Raw genomic sequence first — 11,505 nt, 5'->3', positions numbered from 1 at the left:
ACCATCCCACACAAAAAAGAAAAGAAAAAACAGAGAGAACAGAAGCAAATACTATTGAATGATGATGCACAGAGGAGACTAAGATCATTGCAATGAAATGATGCATGTAAAACCAATGTTCTCGCATGTAAACTATCACTCAATTCACAATAAAAACTTTTTTAAAAAGTGTGATATATTCAATGTAATATTTTGACTATTGTGGATTTGTTTTAATTCTCTTCAGCATCAGTCTGAACTTGCATATGAGCAATTGGTGGTTTGTTCCACAGTCTGCCCTGTCCTTGTTTTGGCTGATGATATGGAAACTTTCCACCATCTCTTTCCACATATGTAGTTAAATTGATTTCTGTGTACTCCATCTGGTGAGGTTCATGTGTATAATCATCTTCTGTTGTTTTTTTTTTAAAAAGGTTGCACGTTCAATAGATTCCTGTGAACTTAGGTGGAGACATGGTTGGCCAAAAGTACAACAAGACCTGGGGACTCCTGGGCCCAGAGTTAGTGACATAGCCACAGAGGACTAGAGTGGAGAGTGAAGCATACAGCTGATAAGAAGAGAGGGCATATGCATAAGAACACCCACATGCAGATAATAGCCACTTGACTTGGCTTCAATGGCTGGATTCAATGGCTCAACTAGAAGAAAAAAGAAGAGGAATAAAAAGAGTAATCTGATGAACTTGACCTACACCTATGGATGCCATAGCTCAAACGAGGGAACAAATCTTTGCAGCAAGGATCGTTCCCACCCTCTCAGTACACAGGGTAGACAGGGATGGGCAACTTGGACACTGGCTACCCAAAATGGAGGGGCTACAAAGGCAAGAAGTGACTGGCTTACAAGCTTTCAAGAGGGAACCTAGATCCAGAGGGCATGGAGGAAGGTAGAGTCTCCACTGAATAGTATCCAATATGTCTAGGCAGGGCTGATGAAAGGAGATGGAGATAAGACTCATGTGGTACAATGTGAATAATTGCTAACAGGACTGACTGTGTGGGTTGGAAATGTAAAGGTAGACGGGTTGTAGCAAAAGGAGGGGAATTCTTGACTTTGCAGCCTAGGAGAGGAGGTCCTTAGGACCATCAAGGGAGAAGAGCAAAGTGCGGGACCCTACCCAGGGAAACAGTGATGCCAGAGATGGAGCCAGAGATCAAGATGTGGAGAGATGGAGCAGCTGGGGACTCTAGACCCAAAGAGGGGGAGGGTCTGTGTGCTGACAACAGAGGGGCAGGCTTGTGGGGTATACCCTTTGGTTGTTTAATGATGCATGGAGGGGGCTGTAACCATGGCAATGAAATGATATACAATAGGATGAATGTAAAGCTAATGTTCTCCCATGTAAACTATCACATAATTCACAATAAAACCTTTTTTTTTTTTAAGTTGCAATGAAGAAGTCATTGGATCTGCAAAATTCTATCATGCATTTTCCAGCATCATTTCTATCACCAAGGCCATATTTTCCAACTACTGACCCTTCCTCTTTGTTTCCAACCTTTGCATTCCAATCACCAGTATGCATCAATACATCTTGATTGCATGTTTCATCAACTTTGGTCTGAAGAAGTTGGTAGAATTCTTTAATTTCATCTCAGTGGCTTTAGTGGTTGGTGCATAAATTTGAATAATAGTGTCATTAGCGAGTAGTCCTTGCAAGCATATACATACTATCCTATCACAGACAGCATTATACTTCAAAATAGATTGTGAAATGTTTTGTTTTTTTAGTGTTGAGTTATGATACCGTTCTTCTTCAGTTTGTCATTCCAGGCATAATAAGCCATGTGCTGGTCAGATCCAAAATGGCCAGTATCAGTCCATTTCAGCTCACTAATGCCTAGGATATCAATGTTTATGCATTCCACTTCATTTTTGACAACTTCCAGTTTTCCTAGATTCATACTTCGTACATTCCATGTTACAATTATTAATGGATGTTTGCAGTTGTGCCCCATGAGAACATGAAGGTCCTGAAAGCTTTACTTTCTTCAAATCATAACAATCAACTCTACTTTGAGGAGACAGCTCTTCCCCAGTTGTATTTTGAGTGACTTCCAACCTGATGGGTTCATCTTTTGCCACTATATTTGATAATTTTCTGGTGCTCTTCATCATATTTCTGTATCGGATTTTCTGGTGCTTTCTGACAGTGTTTCACTGATATTCATGAGGTTTTCAGTGGCTAAACATTTGGAAATAGTCTGCCTTTCCTTCTTTTGAATCGGTCTAGTCAGGAAGCTCAACTGAAACCTGTCCTCCAAGGATGACCCTGACAGCATTCAAAATAGCCATTGCATAGTTTTCAGCATCTCAGCAACATGCAAGCCATCACATTGTGACAATGGCAGATGAGTAGTGGATTGTGGCTGTCGTTAAGTGCCACTAAGTCTGTTCCAACTTATAGCAACCCTGTATAGGGACTCAGAGGAGTGGCTGGTGAGTTCAAACCAACCTTCAAGTCGAGTGGTTATCCTACGGTGCCACACCATTTGTGGACTAGGTTTATATATATTAGGTATAGATGGTACTTACAATGAAACAATTGATAAATAGTAAATATTGTGATGATTATTTAATAGTTCATAATGTTGTATGGTAACCATCTAAGTTAGTAAATGCCATTAGTTTTAGAAAAGACATATTTAATAAAAATGGTAAATCTCTCACATTTCATAAGTAATATAACTATATCAGAAACTAAGGAAATAGAAATGAAGAAAATAAAACAAACAAAAACCTTTACCCAACAACACTCTCATTATCATCAGTCCTTCCAGCTCTCTTTACTGTGCATTTTTCTGATATTAGAAGTCAGAGTGCACATAAAAGTTTGCTTCCTGCTTCTTTCATTCTATACTATAACTTAGCATAGCAACTTGTAATAGTGTTTGGCACAGAAAAGTGTTCAAACGTTTGCATCATACTCAGCAGGGATCTGAGGGTAGGAGTGGAATGTGAGTCAATAAATGATCAACAAAGCTATGTCAGAATCAGCTAAAGTTCTCAGAAGCAAAGGCCATGGACAGTTTCAGTGACCAATAAGGTGCAAAGAGATTCTGGAAGGCATTTTCTAGGAATGCAAGTTAATTAACCACTTAGACTCAGTTCTTCTATAAATCCAAAATTTTCCCTTATAGGGCTGTTGGGAAAATTAATTAAATTGATATATGCAAAGTTCCCAGCAGCCAGTAAAGATGTTATTACTAAGATGGAAAGATTCAAACAGTCAGGATCTAAGATTTTCCAAAATGTGTTTAATATACTATTTAAACATGTAATTTATGCCCTAAAACCTAATGTCTAATCCTATAATGTAGGAGATCATTTGGATATCAGGTTAGTGCATGACTAGTCATTAATCTAAATCATTGGTCATAAACCCCAAGGCCTACAAGGAACCAGACGAATAACATATGCATAAAATGCTTGCAGGGCATGCAATCTAGAGAATTCAACCCCACCTCAAGGGGGCAGCAGCTGAAGCTCACTGTTGCTCTCTGGAATATGGATCAAGCTTGCCATTTGATAATGGGACGACGTTATTTCACTATTACTCAGAATGAGACAAGATGATGTTTCGAAGATCTTTTGGACATTTACACACACATAAAAACTATTAACAGTGTTAGGGCACAGACCTCTTAGCATTGTTAATTTATAAATTACACTGCAATAGGCATAATCTATAAATGAGGAGTTCCTATGTGCTGTAAACAACTCACTCAAAATGCTGGTGTCTTAAATCCGTCCAGAGGTCTGGCAGTCTGCTTCTGAAAATTTTGTTGTTGTTTGGTTCTGTCAAGTCGGTTCTGACTCATAGTAACCCTGTATATGGTTTCTGAGGAGCGATTAGTGAGTTTGAACTGCCGACCTTGCCATTCGTACCAACCTTGCTGTCCAGTGCTTATCCTACAGTGTCACATCAGGACTTCAGTCTTGAAAATCTTATGGAGCGGTTCTACTCTGTACACATGGGATCAGCAGAAGTCAAAATCAACTCAATGGCAACTAACAACAACAATAAACATAAATTAAATTAAAAACGTATGTCGGTCCTTATGTTGGAGCATGAAAACCCATACTCTTTGATCTGGAAGCCTTACTTTCCACATACAATTTATTAACACACGTTGGGAAAGGCTGTTCTGCTTTTAAAAGGAAACCCAAACAAACGAATCGATAAAAACAAATAGAGCTAGAGGAGATTGAGTGGAGCGTGAGAGTCTACCTAGAAATGCAGTCTACCTAGAAATGCAGTGACAGCAGAGACAGTGGCAGCAGCGATGGCATGGAGACAGAGCAGCTGCTGGCTCTCAGCCCATGGACTGAGTAAGCCTATGTGTCTGAGAGCAAGAGACTGGCTTACTGGATGTGACTTTTGGACACTTAATAAGTATATATTTTTATTTTGTATGTGTACATCAAATATTTTTACTTTGTTCATTTATGAACTATAAGCTGTAAAAGGGAAGCCATAGGGAGGAAGTAGGGTAAATGTTGTTGCAGGGAGAGGATTGTAATCATTGAGAAAACAAAGCGAATAATTTGTTGAATAAAAGCTGATGATCTTGTCTGTTAACTTCATTCAATTCACAATAAAAGGTTAAAAAAAGTTTTTAAAAGAAATAAAACGATAAACAAACATATATAGTGGGAGGAAAAATAGAGCTAGATTACTATGTGGTACCTGGGGTATCCCCTATGTGTTCTCACAACAGTGCCAACTGCCATCTTTGTATAAGAGTATGAGAAGCAGATAATATCCTTAAAGGCCTGTCCATCCACTCATCCTCACCATTCAACTCCCTGGGGAAGAAGGGTTTTATAAAGTACCAGCCTCAGTCTGGGCATCTGGTTGTTCTCCTTGCTTGTTGCTGTCAAGTCAACCCTACGTGTGCAGACTGGAACTGCCTGTAGGGTTTTCAAAGATGTGACCTTAGTTAGTGCTTAATGAATAATAATGAGTTCACTTGACTAATTACAAAACGTATTTAGTTTAAAAAAATGACTTCTCTAGCAATTGCCTGACAAATTACTTACTAATCTGAAGTGAACACTTTTCCATGGGTTTCACTACATCTGTGGTGAAAAACAAGTGAAATAATTCATTACAGATTAGTAAATAAGCACAAGTAACCCTGATCAGGAATTGAAAAATTGAGATGAGGCTTTGATTCTTTAGGAAGCTGCTGTCATGTTGGGAAAGAGATAGATGCCAGCTAGATTTAGAAGCAGAATATTTGATGTGGTGAAATACGTAAATTGTTCATTACACACAAATATGTAAACACAAATAAGTCTGTGCTTAACTTGCATGTTGGGTAATCTGACACTGAATTTTGTTCATGACTGATCAAGATATGTTCTTTTTGACGATGAATGCAACACCATTCCTTTTCAATTTTTCATTCCCTGCATAGTAAACCATGTGGTTGTCATATTCAAAATGGCCAATACCAGTCCATTTCAGCTCACTAATGCCTAAGATATAGATGTTTATGCTTTTCATTTCATTTTTGACAACTTCCAATATTCCCATTCCATGATGTTCATGTCATCATGGTCAACTCTACTTTGTACATTCCATGATGGTCATGTCATCATGGTCAACTCTACTTTGAGGAGGCATCTCTTCCCCAGTCACATTTTGAGTGTCTTCCAACCTGAGGGGCTCATTATCCTGCCCTGTATCTGACAGTGTTTCTCTGCTATTCATAAGGTTTTCAGTGAGTAGCGATTCGGAAGTAGTTCGTCACTCTTTCTTCCTAGTCTGTCTTTGTCTGGAAGCTTATCTGAAATCTGTCCACTATGGATGGCCCTGCTGGTTATTTAAAATACCTGTGGCATAGCTCTCAGAATCACAGCAACTCAAGCCACCATAGCATGCCAGACAGACAAGTGGTGGCCGTTTGGTTTTATGTCAAAAGTGTCACTTTAAATTTCGATATCAATCCTGATACAATCAAGATGTTCTCTCCCAAGATGGCGGCTCTGTGAACAGCTGAGCGTCTTGAACTAGAAAACAATGGATTTCTGGATTCTCCTACAAATTCCCCCAGCTGTAAGCCCTTCACTCATAGAGGCCCTGTATAGGGCTTCCAAGGAGCTGCTTGTGGGTTTGAACCACCGACCTTGTGGTTCACAGTCCAGTGCTGATCCTACAGTGCCACACCAGAAATGTTCTCTAGGAACTAGTCCCTCCTAATAACATGTCCAAAATGTATGAGACAAGCATTGCCATCCTCACTTCTACCAGGCATTCTGGCTGTACTTCTTCCAAGAGAGATTTGTTGATTTTTCTGACTGCCCATATTATGTTTATAGTTATCACCAAAACCATAATTCAAAGGCACCAGTTCTTCTTTGGTCTTCCTTATTCATTGTCCAACTTTCATATGCATCTAAGGTGACTGAAAATGCCATAGCTTGGGTCAGGCATACCTAAGTCCTCAACATGACCTCTTGCTTTTAAATACTTTTAAAAAGGGATCTTTTCCAGGAGACTTGCCCAATCCAGTACTCTTTTAAATTCCTAACTGATGCTTCCATGGGTGTTATTTGTAGCTCCAAGTAAAATTAAATCTTGGACGATTTCAAACTTTTCTCCATTTATCATGATGTTGCTTATTGGTCCAGTTGTGAGGATTGTTGTTTTCTTATGTTTAGGTGTAATACATACTGAAAGCTGTAGTCTGTGACCTTCATCAGCAAGAGCTTCAAGCCCTCCTTGCTTTCAGCAAGCAAGGATGCCTCATCTGCATATCACAAATTATTAATGAATCTTCCTCTAATCCTGATACCACATTCTTCTTCATGTAGTCCAACATCTGGGATTATTTGCTCAGCATGTAGATTTAATTAGTACGGTAAAAATGTACAACCCTGATACTCACCTTTCCTGATTTTAAACCACACAATGTCTGTTCAAATGGCTACCTTTTGGTCTATATACAGGTTCTGCATGAACACAATAAGTCTCTGGAATTTCATCTTCCCAATTTATTCAAAATTTATTTTGATTCACACAGTTGAATGTCTTTGAATGGTTCTCTTCCAGTAAGTTGGCCAGGTAGCTATCTTCCAAAGTTTTTGGCATAGATGAGTGAGCACTTCAAGAGTTGCACCAAGTTTGTTGAAACGTCTCAATTGATATTTGTCAATCCTGAAGCCCTAATTTTCACCAATGCCTTAAGTACAGCTTGAATTTCTTCCTTTAATAGCATAGGTTCTTGATAACATGCTACTTCCTGAAGTGGTTGAATTTGAACCAGTTCTTTTTGGTATAGTGACTGTATATTGCTTCCATCTTATTTTGATGCTTCCTGTGTCATTCAAAGTAATCCATAGAATCCTTCTATTGCAACTTTAGGCTTGAATTTTTCATCAGTTCTTTCAGCTTGAAAAATGCTGAGCATGTTTTTCCCTTTTGGTTTTTTAGTTCCAGGTGTGCACATTTCATTATTATACTTGACTTTGCCTTCTCAAGACACGCTTTGTCTACTAAGCTTTTTTATTCATCATTTCTTCCATTTGCTTTATCTACTCTAAATGCAAAGGTAAGTTTTAGAGTCTCTTCTGATGGATGCTTCTTCTTCCTTCTCTGCTTTTTTAATGAACTTTTGCTTTCTTCGTGTCTGATGTCTTTGATGTCATTCCACAAATCATCCATCTGGTCTTCAGTCATTAGCACTCAATACATTAAAGCTATTCTTGAGATGGTCTCTTAATTTAGATGGAAGATACTCAAGATATGGTGTGGCACTCTAGGATAAAGCACTGGACTACTAACCACAAAGTCAGTGGTTCAAACCCACCAGCCAATTCTCAAAAACCTGATTGAAAGTTGCTATGAGTCAGAATGCCAGGGTCATATTTTTACTCTTGTAGTCTTGTTTAAATTTTATTCAGCTTCAATCTGAACTTGCATGTAAGCAATTGATGGATCTGTTCATAGTCGATCTGGCTTTGTTCTAACTGATGACATTGAGCTTCATTATCTCTTTTTATGAATATACATCAATTTGACTTCTGTGTATCACATAGAGTGAGGTCCACATATACAATCACTGCTTATTTTGTTGAAAAAAAGGTGTTTGCAATGAATAGATTGATGATCTTACAAAATTCTATCATGTGCTCTCTGCCATCATTTCTGTCACCAAAGCCATATTTTCCAACTGCTGATCCTTCCATGTTCCTGTGACTCAGAAGGTTTTCACAGCCAATTTTTTTAGAAGGAGATCACCAGTCCCTTTTTCCTAGTCTTAGTCTAGAAGCTCTGCTGGAACCTGTTCACCTTGGTGATTCTGCTGGTATTTGAAACTCTCCTTTCGTGGCTTCCTGCATCACAACACTGCAGAGGTTATCCAATATATGACAATTGGCATTATTTCCATGCTTCCTGTGAGCATTAAACTATTCAAGATTAAAAGAAGCATGGATCTGAACAATGTACTAGACTAAATCACTGAATTGTAGTATTTGAAGTTGGTTTGAACCTTTTTGAAAAGTTGGAAGGTTCTTAGGAATTGTCTGTTATAGAGGAGAAAATAAAACACTGAAGCTGATAAAAATGAAGCAACTTGCCTGTAGTTTTCATGTTGTTGTTAGGTGATGTCAGGCTGATATTCAACTCACAGCAACCCCATATGGTGTGTTTTGTATACGCCCATAAATTACCACACTAAGAACACAAATATCTCACTGAAAGTTAAAATATGAAGATGACTCATATCTAAAGTACACACAACCATAAATCTCCACTTTGCATGGTCACAGGGATTATGTAATTTACACAGATTTGTATGTTTAATAACAAGTTTGAATTTTTGGCATACAGAGCTATCTGCTGTAAATGTTCTCAGTATTTTGTATAAATCTTTGTTTACCTTTATTACAATCAACATGCTTTCTCCATCAAGGATTCTATGAGTCCAGCAGTAAGGCATCAGCCCATCACATCACTATTGTTGTTGTTAGGTGCCATCAAGTGGGTTCCAATGCACAACAAAACAAAACACTGCCTAGGCCTGTGCCAGCCTAACAATTGTTATGTCTGAACTCACTGTTGTCACCACTATTTCAATCTGTCTTATTGAGGGGATCTTCCTTTTTTCCACTGACTGTCCACTTTACCAAACATAATGTCCTACTTCAGGCACTGATAGCTCCTGACAACATGTCCAAAGTACGAGAGACCAACTCTCAAAATCCTCACTTCTAAGATGCATTCTGGTTGAACTTATTCCAACACAGATTTGTTTGTTTTTCTGGCAGTCCATGGTACTTTTAATATTCTTCTCCAACACCATAATTCAAATGCACCAATTATTCTGCCAAGGCTTCTTTATTCATTGTTTGGCTTTCACATTCAGACGAGGCAATTTGAACATATCACTGTTTGGGTATGGCACGCCTTAGTCCTCAAACTGACATCTTTGCTCTTGAACACTTTAAAGAGGTCTTATGCAGCAGATTTCACTAATACAGTACAACTTTTGACTTCTTGACTGCTGTCTCCATGAGTGTTAATGGTGGATCCAAACAAAATGAAGTCTTTGACTTCTTCAATCTTTTATCCATTTATTATGATGTTATCTGTTGGTCCAGTTGTGAGGATTTTTTGTTCTCTTTACATTGAGGTGCAATCCATACTGAAGGCCTTTGATCTTCATCAGTAAGTATTTAAAGCCCTCTTTGCTTCCAACAAGCAAGGTTGTATTATTGAATTTTCCCTCAATCCTAAAGCCACATTCTTCTTTCTATAATCCAACTTCTCGGATTATTCATTCAGCACACAGATTGAATAAATATGGTGAAATACAACCCTCACTTGAACCTTTGCTGATTTTAAATCATTCCGTATTCCCGCGTTCTGTTCTAATGACTGCATCTTCGTTCCTCATGAACACAATTAAGCATTCTGGAGTACCCATACTTCACAAAGTTATCCATAGGTTGTCATGAGCCACACAGCCTAAACCCATTGCATAAGATCAATAAAGCATGAGTAAGCACCTTTCTGGAATCCTCTACATCCAGCCAAGACTCATATGATGTTAGCAGTGGTATCCCTCATTCCATGCCCCCTTCTGAATTTACCTTCAATTTTTGAAAGCTCCCTGTAGATGTACAGCTAAAACCATTTTTTTAAGTTATTTTCAGCAATACTTTACTTGCATGTGATATAAATGATATTTTTCAATGGTTTCTGCATTCTGTATGGTCACCTCTCTTTGGAATGGGCACACACATGGATCTCTTTCAATCACTTGGCTAGGTAGCTGTCTTCCAAATTTCTCGGCATAGATGAGTGAGTGCCTCCAGCACTGCATCAGTTTGTTGAAACATTTCAGTTGGTATTCCATCAATTCCTGGAGCTTTGTTTTTCTCCAGTGCCTTCAGTGCAGTTTGGACTTCTTCCTTCTGTACCATCAGTTCTTGATCACATGATACCTCTTGAAATGGTTGAACACTGAACAATTCTTTTTGATACAGTGATTGCATTTAGTCCTTCCTTCCATCTTCTTTTGATGCTTCTTATATCGTTCATTATTTTACCCATGTTGTAATTGTTAAGTGCTATCAAGTCAGTTTGACTCATCACGACCCTGTATAAGGTTTCTAAGGAGCAGCTGGTGAGTTTGAATAGCCAACCTTACAGTTAGTAACCCAGTGATCCTAAATCATTGCTGTTGTTAGGTACTGTTAAGTCGGTTCCTACTCATAGTGACCCTATGCACAGCAGAATGAAACACTGTCCAGTCCTGAGCCATCTCCCAATTGTTATTTTGCTTGAGTCAATTGCTGCAGCCACTAAGCCAATCTCTTTGGGGGTCTTTCTCTTTTTCACTGTACAATTTACCAAGTATAATGCCCTTTTTCAGGGACTGGGCCCTCCTGATAATATGCCTGAAGTATGTTGCTATGTAAGATAAGCAGTGGTCCACAAAGTCAGTTTAAAGCCAAAGGTTAGCTCAGAAACTTTGTACTGAGTCACTATGAATTGGAACCGACTCAACTGCACTTAACAATGATAACAAATGAGGAAAAAAATATTCCCATCCTTACTTCTAAAGAGCATTCTGGCTGTACTTATTCCAACACAGATTTGTTTGTTCTCCTGACAGTCCATGGCACTTACAATATTCTTCTTCCATCACCATAACTCAAATGCATCAATTCTTCTATAGTCTTCCTTATTCATTATTCTCCATAGAATCCCTCAGTATTGCTAATCGAGGCTTGAATTTTTCTTCAGTTCTTTAAGCTTGAATAATGTTAGGTATGTTCTTCCCTTTGGGTCTTCTAATCCAGGTATTTGCACATGTCATTATAATGTTTTGTCTTCTCCATCTGTCCCTTGAAATTTTCTGTTTATCACTGTTAGTTCCTCATAGTATCACTGTTGTTGTTGTCAGGTGCCATCGAGTCAGAACCGACTCACAGCGACCCCATGCACAGCAGAATGAAACAATGTCCAACCCTGGGCCAACCTCACT

This window comes from Chrysochloris asiatica, unplaced genomic scaffold, assembly GCF_000296735.1.
Source record: "Chrysochloris asiatica unplaced genomic scaffold, ChrAsi1.0 scaffold00011, whole genome shotgun sequence".
Taxonomy (NCBI): domain Eukaryota; kingdom Metazoa; phylum Chordata; class Mammalia; order Afrosoricida; family Chrysochloridae; genus Chrysochloris; species Chrysochloris asiatica.
Note: the sequence above shows the minus strand (reverse complement) of the source record.